This window comes from Vipera berus, assembly GCF_964194415.1.
Source record: "Vipera berus genome assembly, chromosome: W".
In the NCBI taxonomy this organism is placed as follows: Eukaryota; Metazoa; Chordata; class Lepidosauria; order Squamata; family Viperidae; genus Vipera; species Vipera berus.
The window spans coordinates 47109675-47132510 of record NC_138210.1 but is presented as its reverse complement, the minus strand read 5'-3'; the positions used below and the strand labels follow the sequence as shown (position 1 = coordinate 47132510).

The 22836-nt window shown below is 45.7% G+C and overlaps 1 protein-coding gene across 20 annotated transcripts in view; it reads right to left on the bottom strand.

Annotated features, from left to right (window-relative positions):
- Positions 1-22836, bottom strand: part of LOC308676084 (enhancer of polycomb homolog 1-like) — a 282194-nt gene that overhangs the window by 246417 nt on the left and 12941 nt on the right. Inside the window, exon 1 of one of the 20 annotated variants that reach the window (XM_081341805.1) lies at positions 6413-6508. The exons of the other annotated variants lie outside the window; for them this stretch is intronic. The gene's annotated coding sequence lies outside the window, so the exon portion shown is untranslated. Of the gene's footprint in view, positions 1-6412; positions 6509-22836 lie in introns of those variants that run through there. 20 annotated transcript variants of the gene reach the window in all.

The window sequence follows — 22836 nt, the reverse complement described above, 5'->3', positions numbered from 1 at the left end:
GGTAATTTGTTTGTAAATATAGGCAAAGAAATGGCTTGGAGGAGGTTTTGACCCAGAAGTGGGGGAAAAGAGGCAGCCAGTGGCATTTTTGTCTAAAATTGACATTTGGGGAAGTCTTGGTGGTTAGCATTTCTTGTTAAGTGTGGGTAATTTTAAATCAGAAAGCCGAAAGGAGGTATCCACTTGCTCAAGGGTAGGCAACCTGAATCGGTGAAAGAGCCACTTGGAACCGGTTCTCTCACTAAAAAAACCCCTGGGAGCCGCAAAATACGCGTGCGCATGCGCACATGCGTGCACATGCGCAGAACAGGATTTGATTAAAGTGGTGCAGAGCAAATTTCCCCCTCCATCCCCACAGGCGGCACAAAGCAGAGGGGCGAAGAACGTGGAAGAAGAGGAAGGAAAGAAAGAAGATATAACCTTCAGCAAAGCAGCTTCCATGCAGAAGAAACACATTTGCACTTATGTGAGCAGGCATGTCCCCCCACAAGCAGCTCCCCCTCCCCCCAGCCTCCCCTGAGCCAAAAAACTCACCCTGCCTTAATTGCAGGCAAAACCTGCAGAAAGCCCAACCAGCCCGTGCAGATGCTTTCCAAGGCACTCCAGCCCAGATTTTTTGCTCCCTTTTAGCTGGACAACCTTTAAAATTGGCTCCCCCCTCCTTCTCCAAGGCAAGCTGCCCTCCTCTCCATCCTGCGCCCCCACTCCCAAAGAGTTTGGCTGGCAGTTTATCAATCACAGCTCTTCCTCCTCATCAACCCCCTCCCCAATCCGGCTTGTGCACAGTTTTTGCCTGAAGAAGAAACGGGGCGCTCCCCCCCTCTTCCCATCACTTCTTTGGTGCGTGTTTATCACTGCAGTTGATAAATTAGTATTCAGGTTGTTAAGTGAATCTGGTTTCCCCTTGTGACGGGTAGGCAGCCTTGGCTGTTTTATGAGTCCTGGGCTTAAACTCCCAGAATTCCTGAGCCAGCATGGAAACCTCTCCATTTCTCCTCGGCTTGGCTGGCTCAGGAATTCTGGGAGTTGAAGTCCACAAGTCATAAAAGAGCCAAGGTTGCCTACCCGAGTCCTTGGGGCTGGCAGCCCCACCTGCGCCTCCTTACCCAGGTTCTTAAGGTAAAATCCTTTTTAAAAAGCCAGCCTTGCACACAGGTGACTGTGAGCAGCTCCAAGACCCTTTCCCCTCAGCTGCTTGGGAACGAGTAAACACCCCTCCCATTTGGTGACTGTTATTATTCATTTATAAGCAAAAGAAGAAGAAAAACAGAAAAATCAAAGAGATAAAAAGGGGGGGGAAACAAAATACACCTTTGAAAATCTGAAAAGGAGGGGATGGGGAAGGGGTTCTCTGAAGGATTCTGAGGATGGGGGGAGGGGGGTGCAGACGGAGAAGAACAGGGGAGATGAGAGAGAGAGAGAGAGAGAGAGAGAGAGAGAGAGAGAGAGAGAGAGAGAGAGAGAGAGAGAGAGAGAGAGAGAGAGAGAGAGGAAGGGGGGAAAACACCCAAATATCCCCACGGGGTTACGGAACCTCTTTACAGATCGAGGAGGGGGAAGAAGGGGAAGAAATATACACCACGCGGGCCTCCCACCCACACGCCGGCCTGTGCGCCTCTCTGGTCTATGTACAACGTACGTGCGCGCGCACACGCGCACACAGAGATCCCATGTCAGCTGCCAGGACCACCCAAAGCCATCCAGCCGAGCCTCACAGCCTGATCCAAGAGCAGAGGGTGAGAAGGAGGAGGAGAAAGAGAGAGAAAGAGGGAGGGAAGGAGCCAAGGGTCTTCCTGCCCCACTCCCGAAGCCCACCAAGCAAGAGAAGCTGCAATTCCATCTCTTGGGGGGCAGGGGGAGAGGAGGAGCTCCCCCTGCAGAGTCTGAAACATTTATTAGAGGGTTGCACAATCTGTGTGAAATATAAAGTCCCTTATAAAATACTCGGTTTGCAGCTCTCTAGAAATCCCTTTACCAACTCAAGACCACAATCCCAAACAAGGATAACCTCTCTGCAATAATAGTGGTAACTTGCTCGTAAGGTCTGCTCTAGAAGCTTCACAAGATAGGAATTTTATAGCTATGGAAACACTTGAAAACTGGACCTAATAAAAATATCAATCATATAACATTTGGATTTAAGATGTTAAGAAGTAGGTCCAGTGACCCAAAATACCAATGGAAAAGCTTTTAAGAATAAATGTGCTTTAGCTATACAACTAAATATCACAATAAACAGAAGGGAGGAATTAAAAGTAGTAAAGTCAGCTCAAGATCGGCTCCAAATATACATACAAATTTAATACAGTAATTGCACAAAATGAAAAAGCAATGTTAGCTGCTTATGATTATCAAGGTTAAAGTTACATGCTTCACAAATGAAGTTTAAATAAAACCCTTAAAATTTGGATATGTCTTCTTTGCTTCCTTAGTGGAAAACCAAGTGCAGAACATTTTTATGAAGCTAGAAACTAATGTGCAAACTAGAGATTAATGTATTAGTTTTTGTGAAAGAGTCAAGTAATGATTCGGTTACATGTTTATGGAGGAACTGTTTCAAGCCTCGCAGAGAGAAGGGGAGGAAAATCACCCCTTCCTTCTCCTTGCCGAGGCTGCTAGCCACGGCAAGGAGAAGGGGGGCGAGAAAATCGCCCCTTCCTTCTCCTTGCCGAGGCTGCTAGCCACGGCAAGGGAGAACGGGGGGAGAAAATCGCCCCTTCCTTCTCCTTGCCGAGGCTGCTAGCGAGCCTTCTCCCATGGCGAGGAGAAGGAAGGGCGGGAAAAACTCCACCCTACTCACCTTTTTAGTTCTCCCGTCTCTTCCTCCACTCTGCCAAGTGCAGTTAAAAAAACAAAGAGGTTTGTGGGTAGTCCCACAAACGGTTTGTGGGCCGTCCCACAAACCAACCAATCAATTTAAACTTTTCAAGTTTTTTTGTGAGAAGTTTACATTGATTATTTTTTTTTTAGTGCCACTTTTTTTTTTCAAAAAAAAAAGAGGGAGCCGGCCTGGGAGCCGCATGGGACGCAGGTTGCCGACCTGTGGTTTAAGAGGCCACATTTGCAAACGCTTTCTTTCTTTATTATTTTTTTTATTATTTTCAATTTTCTTTTCAATAAATCTTTGCCTTTGTTAACCAGACTTGTCTTCGAGTTGTGAGTATCAGATTTTGGGCTTTTAAATCTCACAGAAGGAAAGAATGAGTTGCTATAAAACATCAAGTAGATAAAGAACATTGGGAGGATTTTTGGAGTCCCTTTAATTTTTTAAAATAATCTATTTCTAGATCTTAGAGATCAGGGTAACACAGGGATTGCATTTTTATTACTAAGTATAGTTGCAGGAGTAATTTGTTGTTGTTTGCAGTGTTTTTAGTGGATTATTTCAGTATGCAAAGAATATGTTCTTTTAAGAGAACAGCAATATATCAGAATAGGTTAGCATTAGATTATTTGCTGGGAGAAGGAGGAGGTGTATGTGGAAAATTTAACTTAACTAACTGTTGTTTGCAAATAGATGATAATGGAAACATTATAGAAGAAATTACTAATAGAATGTGAAAATTAGCACATGTCCCTGTACAAACGTGGACTGGAATATTGGATGATAATGGCTTTTTAAGGGGATTTTTTAGAAATTGGACGCAAGCTTTATTTATGCTTGTAATAATCATTATGGGATTAATGTTTTTACCTTGTCTCATCCCTCTCATTAAGAATATTGTTCAGAGTACTGTGGAAGGAATAATACAAATTAATCAGAAGGAATCACTAGGGAGCAAAATGTATAACCTTACACAAATCAATGAAGAAACTAATTCTGTAGAATATGAAAAGAAATTAGAAATACAAAGAAATTTGGAAAGATTTTAATGTTTTATTTTTAAAGAATGGGTAAAAAGAAAAAGGGTGGATTTGTGGAAAATAACTGGAAGTAGTGAGGAAATTTAAAAATAAAAATATATAGGCTTTTAGTATTATCATGTAATCATATTTTATATTTTATAATAATCATTTTATAATCAATTGCCTGAATAGATGCTTTGAGTATATGGGGAAAAATACAAGCCTCAAGTGGAGGAGGGGGAGAACAGGAGTTACCATGAGGCCCAGTGTGAGTCACCATCTAGGAATTGTTTTTAAGTACCTTCTGGTGCCTGGTACCCCTGGCAGGTGTAGAAGATGGGAGACATCTCTCCTCTAGAATTGATAGTAGGGGAGGGATCTTATTAGTATAATGTAAGCAAACAGGGGCAGAGATAATGTATTCTGTTTAGGCGCTTCTGATAGATTGTAACCTCCAAAGCCTAAGCCAATGAGGCCATGGGGGAGGGAATGGGGCGACGCGATAGGATGTATGTGAGATGTGATTTTGGAATTTGAGGGTGTGGTTCAGTGCTTGGCTACATTGCATTGTTTGCCTTCCTGAATCCACCACGCTTTGCAAACCGTTACTTTTTAGACTTTGTTGTGAAGTCTAATAAACTTCTTCTCTATTTGTAACTCAAACAGAGTGGATTTCAATTTGTGACTATTTTTGTGTCTAACATAAGTAACAAATAGCAAAAAGGGCAAAAAGAATTGTTTGACAGACTACATAGAATTTTCACCCCCTATTTCCATTCAGCAGCCTTCCAACTAAATAGTTATCTTTTCTTTTTCTTTCCCATAAGTAAATCACATGCTTTTTTCCTTTCTTCCTTTCATGAGCTCCTCTCCCACAGAATTCTTCCACGAAACCCTCATTTCTTTTTCTCATATCCTTGCAAACACATACTACTGCCTTCCCACTTACTCCATAACAATCTACAACTTACTGTTTCTTCCATAGCCTGAGGGTTATATAACATTTACCCAAAAAAACTGGGGAACTGAGGGGGCGCATAAATTTTTTTTAAAAAAACAAAAGGCAAAATATAAAAAGACAGCAATTGCGAGTACATGAATGAGCAAGGAATAATGACCTGCTCAATCAGGTGAACATGCTTGTGGTTACATTTGTATTTTTTTTCTCTCACCATGCATTCATCTATCAATTCAATCACTTTATCCGGTATATGTCGCTCCACACGCACTCTGATCATGGTTGAGGGCAGGATCTCATTTGTTTCTTTGTTCCTTTTTTCCTCTCTCTGTTCCTTTCTTTTCTTTTACTTTTTTTTCCAAAATCTCTATTTGTTCTCTCCTCTAAGACAGTCTAGGAACCCAACCATCCAGGAGCAATAGAAGGGAGTTGAACCCTGCCAACACAGGCATACCTTATGTATGGAAAAGGTCCATCTCCGCCTTGTCAGTAAAACTGACAGTAGCAATAGAGAAATAACATGCTACCTCAACAAAAAAGGCTAACTCTTATTATCTATGGGAAAGGTAGCAGGCACAAAAATTGATGGCAATCAACAATGGAACATATCATCCCAGCAAACAAGCTGACCCTTTATGTACAGGGAAAGTAGCACCAATGTTAGTTACTAACAAACAACACTGTCCCAACAAAGAAGCTGGCTCCTATCTACGAAAAAGGCAGTGTTCACCATTAACTAAAGGGCGGACACAACTACAAAAACAAAAAAAATACATAAATGAATGTACACATACCAAAAAACAACCCTTTAAGCAACAGTGGGTGTTGCTACGCCGAAACACATTAAAAAAATCAGGAAGCAAACAAATTTAATACACGAAAAAATTCAATGACAGGTGCAAGATAAGGAAACAAACCACAAACCACCAGAATACAATTCTAAAAAACAGTTTCATAACTTCTAAAAACACCCATAATACACCAAACCAAAACTTTTATTCAAGTGCCCATAACAACTCTGCCGTAATTTCTAGTCTTGAATAAAATAACACAACTGCCAAATTTAACAAACAATTAAAACACTATCTCTTTTTTCATACACACAAAAAAATCCAATGCACAATATCAGCTAGGGGTGAAAATAAAAGCAACACACCTTCATTTTCACACAGCTCAAATAAAAACCCACAGTACAAACTTTGAAATGGCAATCTCAGAGCTCAATCTGCAAATCACCAGCAACCGGAAAAATAACATAACCATATTTCCTGCCAAGCTCGTTGATGAGGGAGCAAAAACCCTCATAAATGAGGCTGCAAGAGATAACACACAAGAGGCGTGATCTCACCAAGGGCATGACCCTTCCACAATACAAGGAGCTGGCCAAGCCTCAGGACCTGCCAGACTCTTACCGGGTCCCAGCCACACCGCAAGTCCTACTGTTTTGCCAGTGACGATGGTCCTTCACCACACACTTAGTCTGTCCTCAAAGTAAGTCCAGGCACAACCCTTCCCTTACTGCCAGATTAGGACGACAGGATTAATTAAATCACAACAGCTTCCCTATCTATCTACCCTAAGGTCCCAAGGAAAGGGCCATTTTCTTACCTCTGGTCCAAAGTAGATTGTGAGTGCTTGGAGAGAGCGGGCTGGTTACCTGTGGCCCAAAGCCAGGAAGCGGTCAGAAATCCTAGCTGGACAGCAGGTCTCTTCCAGCAACCGTTTCTTCCTGGCCAACGCACCAAAAACTGTCGTGGAAAAAACCCAATGGAAAAGACAAGAGACAGCAACACAAACCAGTAATTCTTACACTAAGATTCAAAGGTTTATTTTTCTAATAATTTGGAACATAGCAAGCATAACAACACATCATCACGTACATTAATAACCCATTGCAATGAGGACCAAATGGTTATAGCAAATTCCAATAAGCCAATGGCAAATCAATCAGGTCCAGTCCCAACCTTTTATACCCTTTCTTGTTCTAAGACTGACGGTCCGCTGACTTTTTCTGACTTTTGCTGACCTCTTACTGACCCCCTGCTGACCTACTTTCCACATATACTTTCTGCTGAACATAACTTTCCACATATACCCGTGTACATTGGAACCCGCATCCAGCAGCTACTTTCAGTTCCCTATTTCTCCCACGGTTATAATACTCATGTTCCAAGTATACATAGACCTATCTACTTTGCAATTTCATATTGCACAAAGCTCAGCAGATTACAAATAGTACGTTCGTATTGTGAAATAATATAAAGTTCAAGTCAAAGCTTTGTTTTAAATCACTACATTGGGGCCTATCACAGGTTTGCTCCAGGCTCATGTTGTTATATGAGGAGGGGACTATATTTTCATCTCCCACAACGTGGTGAAGACAGCTCGCTGCTGCCTGCCAAAACCGGTTAGGCTGGGGGCTGGGCGGCGTCACGCAGGTAACATGGACTCTCACGCCACTCACGGTGTCCCTTCCCCTGGAACCCAGAGAGACAGGTGTGTGAAATGGGCGAGGGCGAATTGCTGGTCATCTCGAGCCAATGGTGCCTTTCTTCATTCCTCATGGAGGGTAACACCTCCCCAGCTGCATTTCTTGCCTGTTTTTCTCCCTCCCTCATTGCAAATATCTTCCTGCCACATTGCTCTTAAAGCTGTGCAGCTCTTGTCCAGGAATTTACAGTGGCGTTTCAAGTCATGGCCACCAGCAGCACGGCCACTGGCCGCGTTAGCAACCTCTCCTTCTCCCTTTGTCCCTTCCTAGGAAGGAAGGAGATGGGAATGAGAAAGAGGGAGGCAGGGAAGGAGGAAAACAGGAAGGAAGAGAAGGAAGGGGATGGGAATGAGAAGCAGGGAGGCAAGGGAGGGAGGGAGGGAGGGAAAGGAAAGAAGGAAGATGGGAATGAGAAGGAGGGAGGGAGGGAAGGAAGAAGGGAGGAAGGGAGGGAAATTACAACGAGAGGGAGAGAAGGTCTGAGGGAAGTCCTGCCTTAGCACTTTCGCCATCCCCTTGGCCCCTCCTCCTGGCCTATCCTGGTGGTCTCCCATCCTATCACTAAGGTTGCTTTGGTTACAAAGCCAGCTCTCCTCGCATGAAGAGGGAGTGGGCCTCCCTCTGACCCATGCACTTTGCCCTCCCGCACCCACCATGAGCAACCTGGCCAAGGAGAGCAAGGACAGCAGCAGCAGCTTAGAGGAGGAGGTAAGCGCAGCCAGGTGCCCCCTCGGGGGAGTGGGGCTGGACTGGGTTGGACTGCAGGGTCCTGGTGCCCCAAAAGCTCGAGGGCCGGGCTGGGCGCTTGCCCTCCACTGCTCAGGGCACCACCATCTGGGAGTCCCCCGCACAGCCCAAGAGGGATGCCGAGGCTCCTAAGGTGGTCCATGTTCCGGCACCCACCCCAGTCCCATCCCCATCCACCAGAGACCCCCAGATCCCCCCACAGGCACCCCCCAACCTGAGTGACATTGAGCTGGCCATGCCCCCTGGCCACACACACCAGCCCCGACGGTAACCACAATGCTGATGCGGCCCTCAATGAAATCGAGTTTGACACCCCTGATATAAAAGGAGAAGGGGGGAGATGAGAGGATATAAAAGGAGAAGGGGTGAGAAATTTTATGACTTTTCTTGCCATATTCGTTAAGTGAATCGCTGCAGTTGTTAAATTAGTAACACAGTTGTTAAGTGAATCTTAATTCACTTTGCTTGTCAGAAGGTTGCAAAAATGGATCACATGACCCTGGGCCCCTTTGACCATCATAAATATGAATCAGTTGCCAAGCATCCAAATGTAAATCACATGACCCTGGGCATGCTGCAACAGTCATAAGTGTGAAAAATAGTCATAAGGTCACTTTTTTCAATGCAGTTGTAATCATGAACAGTCACTAAGTGAACTGTTGTAAGTCGAGGACTACCTGTACTTTATCACTTTTTTCCTTTTGGGGTGGGGTGTCATAGTACCATATCCTAAAAGTGGTACAATCGGTGAAGAGGCCAAAAAGCCCTGTCCTAGACCACAGTCTACATTACCTCTGGCAGGGGATGAGCTGTATCTCACAAGAACCAGGAACAATGTATTTGGAAAACTGGCTCAACTTATCCGAAAGGCTTTAAACTAAAATTGAAGGGGGAATGTGACTAATCTTTAGGATTTTTTGGACATAATCCCGAGCATAAACCCCAAGACAACCAATTAAATAATAAGGTAGAGAATGGTGGGAAGGAAGGGAAACTCAGATATAAAACAAGAGAAGTAGGAAGCAAACGAAGGGTCAGCCATAAAGGATTTGGATGCCTATATATACTAATGTTCAACGTTTGAGGAACAAACAGGCTGAACTTGAAGTACTAGTACATGAGGGCAGGTATGATATAGTTGCCATTACCGAAACCTTTGGAGAGGTGCGCGCGCACCTCCGCCCAAACGGGCAGTGCCGCTGCTCGTTGGGAAAGCTGCCGCGGCCCGTTTGCACAGCTACCGCGTTCGTCCATGTTTGACGAGCGCGGCAGGTCTCCCAACGGGACGGCGGCGGTTTGGAGAGGTGCACGCGCACTCTCCAAACTGCCGCCGTCCCGTTTGCACAGCTGCCGTGTTCATCCATGTTTGACGAGCGCGGCAGGTCTCCGAACGGGACGGCGGCGGTTTGGAGAGGTGCGCACGCACTCTCCAAACTGCTACCGTCCTCTTTGCACAGCTCCTGCGTTCGTTCGTGTTTCTTTCAAACGCAGAGGAATGCAGCAGCTCTGCAAACGGGGCGGCGGCGGTTTAGAGAGCTCCGCAGCTCCCCAAACCTCCGCCTCCACATTTGAAGAGCTGCTGCATTCATCAAACGCAGAGGTTTGGAGGTCCCGGGAGAGGGGGAGGGCGCTCGGGTGGCTTCGGAGGTGCCCGGGCTGAAGGCGCCGCCGCAACCCAGTGCTTGTCGCCTGCGAGTCCGTCTCTCCCCCCCCCCCGCGTAAGCTGGCGGCACTGGGCAGCGACAGATGCGTGTAGCTCAGGATGCGGTGCGGGCGTAGGGGGTGGTGTATTTTTTGCTTGTTTTGCGCATGCCCGTGCGTGCCCACATGCATGCGCACATTTTGCGGCTCCCACTTTTTTGTGTGTATGACGGAACCGGTTCCGAGTGGCTCTTTTGCTGTTTTGGGTTGCTGACCCCTGCCCTAGGTGTATACTACAGGCCACCCAACCAAGCAGAGGAAATACATGAACTTTTTGCTAATCAGTTAGCTAATGTGTAAAGGAAACACACCACAGTATTAATGGGGGACTTTAGCTACTGTGACATCAACTGGGAGAAAAAATTCTGCAGTAACTGGGAGGTCAAACAGGTTCCTGAAGAGCCTAGCAGACAACCTGTGTCATCCAAAAGGTAGAGAAGGAACTAGAGGAAAAGTTATACTGGACTTAATTCTTACTAAGAGAGATGAAATGATAGAGGGAGTTGAAGCTGTAGGAACTTTAAGGGAGAGTGACCGTATCATACTGGAATTCAACATAATGCAGGCACAAGTAACCGAACAAAGTCAAACTATTGTCTTACATTTTAAGAGAGCTGATTTCAACAAATTAAGAGTGAGTTTAGTAAGGATTCCATGGATGGAAATCCTAAAGGGGAAAACAACGCAAGATACTTGGGAAACTATGAAAAATATTAGTTGTAGTCAAAGTTTGAGTTTGTTTCTTCGAGATGCTTTCTAATTCTTTTCCAAAAGCTCTTATTTCATCGCCAGCTGTAGAGAGGAACTAGTAAGTTTGGTAAGATATTTCCCACATAGCATAGATTTGTTTTTGAAACTCTTCCATGGTGGAGTTTCACATCTGGTGTTCAAGGTTAATCTTATCTTGTTTTCCTTAAATATTTTCTTGATTTTTTTTAAAGAGAAAGTCAGATTGCAATTTCAGGTTTAGCCACTGGGTGCCCCCAAGTACTTTGAAAATTCTTTTCTTTTAGTCCGTTTCTTTTTTCAATTTTTTTTAAAAAAAACACCCCTGGGCTTGCTTGCCGCTTATTTGAAGGGAGGATTGAATTCCCCCCCTCCCTCTCCACAGGGGAAAAGTACTTAGCAGCTTGTTTAGGTGAAAAGAAGATTAAGGTATAAGAGAGGAATCTTACCCCGTCTTTTCCACGCTGCTTTAATGTTGCCTGATGGTAAGTTTGACTTCAGCTGTCTGCAGCCTAGTAACTGGCCATATTACTATGGCCAGTCTTTCATCCGCCGGTACGAAGGGAATGCAAGCACTAATGGGGGGTGGTGGTGTTGCGGCTCCCCTGCGTTTCTGCAAAAGCCCCTTCTATCTGGTCGCCCCTCAAAGGCGCCTCTTCGATCCTTTTAGGACCCCCCAGCGATGCAAATCTGGACGTGGAAGATGACAGCAGTCCTCCAGACGTCCATGACGGCTGGCTTGGCAAACCAGAAGTCTCAAAATCTTAAAAGACGATGCACTAAAGTGCTACACTCAATTTGCCAGCAAATTTGGAAAACTCAACAGTGGCCACAGGATTGGAAAAGATCAGTTTATATTCCAATTCCAAAGAAAGGCAGTGCCAAAGAATGTTCAAACTATCGCACCATTGCACTCATTTCACATGTTAGTAAAGTTATGCTTAAAATCCTACAAGCTAGACTCCAGCAGTATGTGGATCGAGAACTACCAGAAGTACAGGCAGGATTTCGAAGAGGCAGAGGAACTAGAGATCAAATTGCCAACATACGCTGGATCATGGAGAAAGCTAGGGAGTTCCAGAAAAACATCTACTTCTGCTTCATTGACTATGCTAAAGCCTTTGATTGTGTGGATCACAAAAAACTGTGGCAAGTTCTTAAAGAGATGGGAGTACCAGACCATCTTATTTGTCTCTTGAGAAACCTATATGCGGGTCAAGAATCAACAGTGAGAACTGGACACGGAACCACTGATTGGTTCAAAATTGGGAAAGGAGTCTGGCAAGGCTGTATACTGTTGCCCTGCCTATTTAACTTATATGCAGAGCACATCATGAGAAAGGCAGGGCTAGATGAATCAAAAGCTGGAATTAAGATTGCCGGAAGAAATATCAACAACCTAAGATATGCAGATGATACCACTCTAATGGCAGAAAGTGAAGAAGAACTAAAGAGCCTCTTGTTGAGGGTGAAGAAGGAGAGTGCAAAAGTTGGGTTGAAACTTAACATTAAGAAAACCAAGATCATGGCATCCGGCCCTCTCAATTCCTGGCAAATAGATGGGGGGAAAATGGAGGTAGTGACAGATTTTATTTTCCTGGGCTCCAAGATCACCGCAGATGGGGACTGCAGCCAAGAAATTAAAAGAGGCTTGCTCCTGGGGAGGAAAGCCATGGCAAATCTAGACAGCACACTAAAAAGCAGAGACTTCACCCTGTCAACAAAAGTGCGTATAGTCAAGGCTATGGTCTTCCCAGTTGCAATGTATGGCTGTGAAAGCTGGACCATAAAAAAGGCTGAGCGCCAAAGAATTGAGGCCTTTGAACTATGGTGCTGGAGAAGACTCCTGCGAGTTACTTGGACTGCAAGGCGATCAAACCGTTCAGTTCTAGAGGAGATCAACCCTCACTGCTCTTTAGAAGGCCAGATCCTGAAGTTGAAACTCAAATACTTTGGCCACCTAATGAGAAGGAAGGACTCACTGGAGAAGAGCCTAATGCTGGGAAAGATTGAGGGCAAGAGAAGAAGGGGATGACAGAGAATGAGGTGGATGGATGGAGTCACTGAAGCAGTAGGCGTGAGCTTAAATGGACTGCAGAAGATGGTAGAGGACAGGAAGCCCTGGAGGAACGTGGTCCATGGGGTCGCGATGGGTCGGACACGACTTCGCAGCTAACAATAAGCCATTTCTATAACAACAAATGAATCTAACCAGTAAAACCCAACCCCTCCCCCCCTTTTTTATTCATCAAGTTTTTGACACCTTGCTAAGCACTGGTGGTACTCGAATATTGTCATGTCCTAAAAGCGGTACAATCTGTGAAAAGGTTGAAAAGCCCTGATCTAAAGTGTTAGCTATTCCCCCCAGCTTGCTGTCATCTGAAAATTTGATGACTTCCCCTTCTATCCCCTCATCTGGATCGTTTATGAAAATGTTGAAGAGTACTGAGCCTAAGACACAACCTGTACCCCAGTGCATGTTTCCCTCCATTCAGATGTAGTTCCATAGAGGACTACCTGCTGAGTGCAGTTGTTCAACCAGTTGCAAATCCATCTGGTGGTGGTACTGTCTATCCCACATTGTTTTATCTTACCAAGAAGTGGGCTGTGGTCTACTTTGTCAAATGCCTTACTAAAGTCTAAATATATTATGTCCACAGTGTTTCCCTTATTCAGAAAGGGTACTTACATTAGAAATTCAAAATTGTGATCAAAAACAGGCCTCTGTAGCCATGTGACTTGGATTCAGTCTCTGCTGCTGCGGTGGCCATTTTAACTCTGTGACTTGCCTGGGCCTGTTCGGGCCTATGAGGAGCCGGAATTGAGGGGTGTTTGTGTGTGTGTGTGTGTGTGTGTGTGTGTGTGCCTGGTCACATGGCCAAACAAGATCCGGTGATTTTTGCAGCCGGCACCAACCATTTGTTTTTGTTTTCCTGGAGCTGTGTGGAAGATCTGCTGCTTGCTGTGCTTGAGGACTACAGTACTAGAGTCAAGAGTCAGAAGGACTTTGACAGACTTGAACACTGGGCCCTATCCAGCAAAGAGCAATTCACTGGTCAAAAAAGGTGCTACACATAGGCACATAGGCAAGAAAAACCAAATGTAGATATAGGTAGTACCTGGCTCAATATCAGCAACTGTGAGAAAGATCTAGGTGTCCTAGTAGAGCACCACTTAAGTATGAGCCAGAAGTTTGCTGCAGCTGCCAAAAAAGCTAATGCAATTCTAAGTTGCATCAACAGAGGGATAAGTTTCAAGATCACATGAAGTAATAGTACCGCTTTATACTGTGCTGGTGAGACCACACTTGGAATACTGAACCCAATTCTGGTCACCATGATACAAAAAAGATGTTGAGAGCCTAGAAAGGATGCAGAAAAGATTAACAATGTTGATAAGAGGTATGGAGAGGAAACCATATGATGAACGACTGAGGGAACTAGGTATTTCTAGTATAATGAAGAGAAGGACTAGGGGTGATAAGATAGCAGTCTTCCAGTACTTGATGGGCTGTCACAGAGAAGAGGGGGTCAACCTATTCTCCAAAGCAGCTGAGTGCAGGACAAGAAGCAATGGGTGGAAGATCATTAAAAAGACATCCAACTTCGAACTAAGGAGAAATTAGTGGAGTTCCTCAGGGGTCGGTTCTCTCTCCCCTCTTGTTCAACATCTATATGAAGCCACTGGGTGAGATCATTCGTGGTTTCGGGGTGGGGTATCATCAGTATGCTGATGATACCCAGCTTTTTCTTTCCACCCCGAACCAACCCAGTGATGCCCTCGACGTGATGTCCCGTTGCCTGGAGGCGGTCCGGGTTTGGATGGGGAGGAACAGGCTTCGACTCAATCCCGCCAAGACTGAGTGGCTGTGCATACCGGCATCTCGGGGGAACCAGTTTTGTCCATCGTTAACTATGGGGGGTGAGGTGTTACCCCCCGTTGATAGGGCCCGCAACTTGGGTGTCCTCCTGGATTCACGGCTCAGTTTAGAAGACCACATAGGAGCTGTGACCAGGGGGGTTTTTGCCCAGGTTCGCCTGGTGCGCCAGTTGCGGCCCTATCTGGACCGAGATGCCCTATGCACAGTCACTCATGCGCTCGTGACCTCCCGGTTAGACTACTGCAAGGCTCTGTACATGGGGCTGCCCTTGAGGACCACTCGGAGGCTTCAGCTGGTACAGAATGCAGCCGCGCGAGTTGTGATGGGAGTCTCCCGATACTCCCATGTAACACCTCTTCTCCGCAAGCTGCATTGGCTTCCAGTTGCCCTCCGGGTGAGATTCAAGGTGCTGGTGATGACCTATAAAGCCCTACATGGCATGGGTCCGGATTATCTTAGGGAGCACCTGCTGCCAGCATCAACTTCCCATCGTCCTGTGCACTCCCATAGAGAGGGCCTCCTTAGGGTGCCGCCGGTTAGGGAGTGCCGGCGGGTGATCCCCAGAGGGAGGGCATTTTCTGTGGGCGCGCCTGCCCTTTGGAATGATTTACCTGTGGAACTCCGGACCGCCCCCGATCTGCGTTCATTTCGCCGGGACCTGAAAACTTGGCTTTTTGATCTATCAGGCCTGGACTGAAGGGGTTTTAGCTTTTTAATATTGTTTTAATTGTTGGGCTTTAATTAATTTAATTCATTTTAATTTTATATTATCTTTTTATATTGCCTTTTATATGCTGCCCTGTAAACCGCCCTGAGTCCTTCAAGAATAGGGCGGTATAGAAAACCAATTAAATAAATAAATAAATTACCAGAACATTAAGAAAAGCTGAAGAGGGCTTCCGGATGGCAAGGCGACGCCGGAGGCAGCCATTTCTTGGCTGTCAGCCTCGCAGCTCCGTAGAGCCGCCGAAAACAGCGTCGATCAGCTGTTCGGCGGCTTGGAAGCCCCCACCTCGGGAGAAGAGGAGGGGGTGAGCGTCCAGGTAGGGGTAGAGCTCTCCAGGGCCGCCAGAACTTAAGAGTTTTGGTGGCGGAAGGATTGAGCCCCCCCGAAGCCTGGGCATGCTCCGGACTGCAAGGCGTTTCTGCTCCGGGTTTTTTGGAGCAGAACAGGGTGTTCGCAACCATCCCTGCTAGCAAGGAAGAGCTTATGAGAAAGAGGACGCAGGCAGAGCGATGCAGGAGATTTTGGTGAAGATGATGTTTTGATCTTTAACTCAATGGACTTTGCTGAATCTGCATGTGAAAGTGAGTAGTTAACAATAGAGGGTGAAAATGGCGACTATATCTTCTAAAGTTCCTGCCCTGAGGCAGCAGTCTTCGGCGAAAACTTTATTGTCCTCTGCATCTGAATCTGTATCAGCTTTTACAGTAAAAGATTTGCAGAGTTTGCTCCAAGAAACTATGGAAAAGCAAATGCAACAATTTGTTGAGATAATGGAGAAAAAGTTGGAGGAGAAGTTTACAGAGAAATTAGCAGAAATGAGAGCAGACATCACATCTGCAACGTTAAATCTGGCTAAAAGCATTGAGATTTTGGATGAAAAAGTGGAAGATCTTGTTCAAAATGATACTAGAATGGAAGCCAAAATGACAGAAACTGAAAATATGATAGCGGAAATGGATTATGATTTGATTTCGACACAGTATTTTCAGATGGAGCTTGCTTTGAGAATCAGAGGCCTAAAAGAAAATCCTAAGGAAAATTTGACGAAAATGGTTTCTGAGGTTTTGGAAGGGGTGTTGGAGCGACCAGCAGATGAAATAATGGAAGATATAGATAAAATCTTCCGTGTTAATTCATGGATTGCAAGACAAAGGAAATTACCCAGAGATGTGGTGGTTTATTTCACAAAGAGAAAGATTAGAAATGAAGTTATCCAGGCCTCCTATAATATTGATTTTATAATGGATGAGCAAAAAGTTTTGATTTTAAAAGAGATTCCTGCAAGAATTTTAAGAAAAAGGAAGGAATTTGCCTTTTTGACACAAGAATTGAGACGACGTGATATTAAGTTTAGATGGCAAATACCAGAGGGTATGGTAGTGACTCATGAAGGTACGAGGCATTGTCTTACCACGGTGGTTCAGGCACGTGACTTTTACAGTAATGTTTTAAAAGCAGTCCCCATATCGTCTTTGGAGTCTACAAAGAAAAAAGGTGACAGAGAGCCTCAACGTTCCAGAGAGAATCCACAAGATGTTGAAGGGTTAACGCAGACAGATGTGAAAGTTACAGGAGTGGGTCAAATTTCATCACCACGGGAGAAGGCCAGAAATTGGAAGAGGTGTGCTGTTTCTGGAAGAATGAAGCAAACCTGAGGATTTAGTTGCATAATTGCAAGAGATAATAATGTAATAAGGATGCTAGAAGGATTAAGTATGTGGGGATTCATTTTTCACCCTTATAAAATAATTATATAATATTTTGTGTTGCTTTAGTTTGAAGATGATTATGAAAATTTAACTGGGAAGATTTGTAGTAGTGTTTATTGATATTCTGTAGGTTATGCTTTGTTATTTGGATGGAAAGTTTTAAGCCTGGAAGGTAGTGTATGGTATTTTAAGTTGTATAATATATTAGGAGAAGGAAAGGTTGTATTACTTTGGTTTTAGTATGTTAAAGTCTAGTTGGATAGAAGAATAGTTTTATAAAACTGATATAAATTGTTTTATGTGTGATTGAAATTAATTTTATGGGCAACATTGGAGTAGGTAATAGAATATAAGAATATAAGAATGATGTGATTATATATAAAAAAAATTAAGTTTGGAAGTAATCTATGGTATTTTAATTTGTATAATATATTAGGATAATATGAATTTAAGGTATTATTTTGTATTTGAATAATCATTGATATGATATATATATGTATGTTTGGAATTTACCTATATGAGTTAAAGTTTGATAGTTTGAATAGCTTAGGATTGTTTGCGTAAGTTAGATCATGATTGTTTGTTTGTATTTTTATACCCTGTGTTTTGGTATTAGATTGGAAAGTATTATTTTGTATTTGTATAATTATTGATATGATATATATATATATATGTTTGGAGTTTTCTTATATGAGCTAAAGTTCGGTAGTTTAAATAGTTTAGGATTGTTCGCGTAAGTTAGATTATGATTGTATTTTTATACCCTGTATTTTGCTCTGGGAAGCCGGGGGGGGGGAGGGGAAAGGGAGGGAGGGGTTGGGGAGGGTGGGGGAGGGGGAAGAGGGTGGGGGGAGGGGGAGGGGGTTGGGAGGGTTTTTTTTTCTTTTTTGGTTTGTTAAAGATAAAATGTATTGTAAAACTTTTTAATAAAAAAAAAGAAAAGCTGAAGAGAAATGACTGCTTGACATCTTTCTCCATAATGGCTATCCAAAAAACTTCGTATTCCGACACACAGCACCCAAACCACAGCACACCACACAGCCGACCACCATGCAAAAACTAACCCTACCATACACAAAAGGGGTGTTGGAAATGACAGCCAGAATTCTCCAATTTCTAGGAATAGCAATAGCCCACAAACCCACAGACACACTCCACCAGGAATTATCCAGAACCAAAGACAAGATACAGAAGGATGGAAAGAAACAATGTAATTTACAAAATCAACTGTAACAATTGCAACCAATTCTACATGGGTCAAACATCATGTCAATTGAAAAAAACAATCCACAAACACTGGCTGGCAAATGCCATGATCCCAAATCCTTAATCTCTACCCACACTGAGACCAAACAGCACCAGTTTGATTGGAGCAACACAAAAATCGTTGGCCATGCTACCACCCGCCACACTCGTTGAGTTCATCAAAGCCTAGCACTCCACAAGCAATTCCATCAACGGACACATTGACCTACAACCAGCCTATGAACCCCTCAGAATCCAAATCAACCGCACAGGCAACCAGAGAGAGCACCGACCCTCAACCAACCCACCCAAGCCTCCCGCACCTGCCGTTCACCTCCCAATGACCCTCACCTGACAAAGCCTCACCACAAGACCCTCACTTGACACACCCACACCTGGACCCATCACAAGACCCTGACCTGATGGGACCCTCACCTGACGTGACCTCACCATCACAAGACCTACTGACCACATGAAGCCCTTATAAACAAAAGAACACTGACACTGACATCCCCTAAACTCTGAAGATGTTACCTAGCCTGGTAACGGAATGTTTGGAAACCAACCCACGAGCTCAGAGAACAAAACTTCACCCTCACTGATGTTACCTAATTTGGGTAATCAAATGTCTGCAAGAAAGCAAGCTCAGAGACCACCAAGGACCCCTCATAAGGAGAAATTTCCTGACAGTGAGAACAATTAATCAGTGGAATGGCTTGCCCTCCAGAAGCTGTGGGTGCTCATCACTGGATGTTTTCAAGAAGAGACTGGACAGCCATTTGTTCAGAATGGTACAGGGTGTCCTGCCATGGGCAGGGGGTTGGACTAGAAGACCTCCAAGGCCCCTTCCAACCATATTATTCTATGTTCTACTGTTTCATTTGTGCAGCTGCTCTTGGAGGTGACCGATTCTCTCAACTATTTTCAATGTAGATTCAGCCCTTAGAGCAGACATGTCGAACACAAGGCCGGATCAGGCCCGCGAAGTGGTTTCATGTGGCCCGTGAAGCCATCCTGGAAACAGTGAAGGAACGGCCCCCACTGCCTTGGCCTTGGCCCAGAGACCCTCCTTCTGCCAGAGACCCTCAGATCTGTCCCACTCCTGCCCAGGCCCCCATAGGCACCCTTGATACGAACGATGTAGAGCTGGCCACGCCCACCCAGTAGGCCATACACACTCTAGCCACACCCAGCCAGTAGGCCACGCCCACCCTGGCCACACCCACCCGTCCCCCTGAGGGCAACCACAGTGCTGATGCGGCCCTCAATGAAATTGAGTTTGACACCCCTGCCTTAGAGGGAAAGAAACTTAAAAAATAACCATAGTCATCCTGGTTGATAACATGCTGTAGTGTAGGAGAGACAGAATGACTCTGTTAACTTGATCTTTCAATGGCTCTTGATCAAATGGTCCTCTCTGACATTTCTGTCAGTTGGAGTACTATGTTACAGTAGTTCGCCTCCTACTTGTAGTGACAGGCCTCAGACAGCCTTACTGGCTAACAGTGCCAAGGCGCTCAGATAGCCATGCTGCCACAAAACACTATCTTGTTCCCAATTTTATGTAGTATCTATATGAAACTTAAGGAGGCAGTTATCAGAATTTTCAGGGCCTGGAATCATCAATATGCTTAAAATAATGTCTTTGTACTATCTAACTTGGGAAAGGCTACACTTGGGCGGCGAGGTCTAATTACTTCTCCGCACTTATCGCGTCCGCAGATAACCGCCCGGCCGCCCTGTTTAGGGTGACCCGCTCCCTCCTTAATCAGGAGGTGAGGGAGGAACCCTTGCAGGGTCGTGCCGAGGAGTTTGGTCAACATCTGTCGGATAAAATCGCTCGGATTCGGACCGGTCTGGACTCCAGCTGGGCGGAGTCTGACAATCAGGACACGGGCGGTCTTGTCAATGTTATCTGGGAGGAGTTTGATTCTGTGACCCCTGAGGAAGTGGACAGGATTATGGGGAGATTGAGCTCCACCACATGTTTATTGGACCCGTGCCCTTCCTGGCTGGTGTATGCAGCTCGGGAGGGGACACGAGGCTGGTTCCAGGCGGTTATATCTGCCTCTTTGAGTGAGGGTAGTTTCCCCGCCGCCTTGAAGGAGGCGGTGGTGAGACCTCTCCTCAAGAAGCCTGCCTTGGACCCAGCTGTGTTAAATAACTTTCGTCCGGTCTCCAACCTTCGCTTTCTTGCGAAGGTTGTTGAGAGTGTGGTGGCGCATCAGCTCCCTCTGGTCCTGGATGAAGCGGATTATCTAGACCCGTACCAATCGGGTTTCAGGCCCGGGTACAGCACGGAGACGGCATTGGTCGCTCTGGTGAATGATCTCTGGAGGGCCTGGGACAGGGGATATTCCTCTGTCCTAGTCCTATTAGACCTCTCAGCGGCTTTCGATACCATCGACCATGGTATCCTGCTGCGGCGTCTCAGGGGATTGGGAGTGGGAGGCACAGTTTTTCAGTGGTTCTCCTCCTATCTCCTGGGATGTTCGCAGTCGGTGTTGGCAGGGGGGCAGAGGTCGACCCCGAGGTCTCTCGTTTGTGAAGTTCCTCAGGGGTCGGTCCTCTCGCCTCTCCTGTTCAACATCTATATGAAACCGCTGGGTGAGATCATTCGTGGTTTTGGAGTTGGGTATCATCAGTATGCTGATGATACCCAGCTTTTCATTTCGACCCCAAACCACCCCAGTGATGCCCTCGACGTGATGTCCCGTTGCCTGGAGGCGGTTCGGGTCTGGATGGGGAGGAACAGACTTCAACTCAACCCCAACAAGACTGAGTGGCTGTGCATACCGGCATCCCGGGATATTCAGAATATTCCACCTCTTTCCATGGGGGGGTGAGTTTTTACCCCCCGTAGATAGGGCTCGCAACTTGGGAGTCCTCCTAGATTCGCGGCTTACTTTGGAAGATCATATAGTGGCTGTGACTAGGGGGGCTTTCGCCCAGGTTCGCCTGGTGCGCCAGTTGCGGCCCTATCTAGACCGGGATGCCCTGTGCACGGTCACTCACGCGCTCGTGACCTCTCGTCTGGACTACTGCAACGCTCTCTACATGGGGCTCCCCTTGAAGACCACTCGGAGGCTCCAGCTGGTACAGAATGCAACCGCGAGAGTTGTCTTGGGAGTTTCCCGGTACTCCCATGTTACACCTTTGCTCCGCGAGCTGCATTGGCTACCGGTTGTCTTCCGGGTGAGGTTCAAGATTTTGGTAATGGTTTTCAAGGCCCTACATGGCATGGGTCCGGAGTACCTCGGGGATCACCTGCTGCCGGCGTCAACTTCCCTCCGCCCTGTGCGTTCCCACAGAGAGGGCCTCCTCAGGGTGCCACCGGTCAGAGAATGTCGGCTGGTGGCCCCCAGGGGGAGGGCCTTCTCTGTGGGCGCCCCGGCTTTATGGAATCAGCTGCCGGTTGAGCTCCGGATGGCACCTGACCTTCGCTCCTTCCGACGCGGCCTGAACACCTACCTATTTGAGCAAGCCGGCCTGGCCTGATGGGGGATGTGCTGGGGTTTTTATTGGGGATTTTTATTACTCTACTGTTTTTAGCTTGGGCTCTTATTTAATTCTTTTTTAATTTTTGTATTCTGTATTTTTTATATGCCCTCTTCACCGCCCTGAGTCCTTCAGGAGAAGGGTGGTATACAAATATAATAAATGAAATGAAATGAAATGAAATGTCCAAAAGTATGAACTGGATGCAGTCATACAGGAGGTAAACTGGTGAATCTTGTAAACAGAGACCCTGTTGGTTCATACTTTCTGGGTACATACATTGAGTTTGCCTGTTCTACGTGGGTTACACTAATTCAGAATGAACAAGTAATTTGGAACTAGTCATTGATGTCACTGAAAGCCCAAGTGGCCCCTATGGTCAGACATACCAATTACCAACCTTGATGGGAATATCCTTTCTTTGATGGAGATAATTCTAGGTACTTTTTTATAAATAGTTAACCTTGTATTCTGATTATTAGAGCATCCTATGACACTTAATCTAGAAGTTGCAGCTGGTAAAAATGTGGTGGCTAAGTTTTTCAGTGAGGTATCTACCCTTGCATTTATTTCACTGTTAAAGCTACTGTAGTGACAGTCAATTTGCTACTGAGTGAAACTCAACTTTTGTTTTTAAACATATAAAACTCTATCTTTGTACTAGTATATCTGATTCCTTCACCGTTATACTTCTGTTTGAGCCTTTAAAAATAAATAAAAAAGACATAGTCTATTTGGATTGGGCTCAGTTTGTTGTATGAATTTTGTCAATTAAGCAAAGCATGGTTTAACATGTGAAACCAATCACTACTGTCACACAGAGTAAAGCCTCAACTCAACTTAGGGAATGGCAGCAGGTGTAGGAACAGAGGGCCGTATCGATCTCAGGGAAGGCCTCTCCGCTACTGGCAAGCGGTGAGGCGCTCCGACCCTCTTGTTCCGCCCCGAGGTCCCGGGAGTGAGGATGTGCAGCCTCCTGAGCTCCGGCTGGTGTACTTGAATGCCAGGTCTGTCGTCAATAAAGCTCCTCTCGTCCGTGACTTGGTCGAGTGTGAGCAGGCGGACCTGGCTTGCATCACGGAGACTTGGTTGGGCCCAGAGGGCGGTATTCCTCTGGCTGATCTTTGCCCACCAGGTTTCCGGGTGCTACACCGGCCTCGGGCTCAGGGTAGGGGTGGGGGAGTGGCCGTTATGAGGGAGACCTTGTGTCCGCGGGAGGCCACCGTTCCGCAGATAGTCGGGTGTGAGTCTCTCTTTTTGAGATGCGGCCCTGGTGCGCAGTTGGGCTTGCTGCTGGTGTACCTTTCG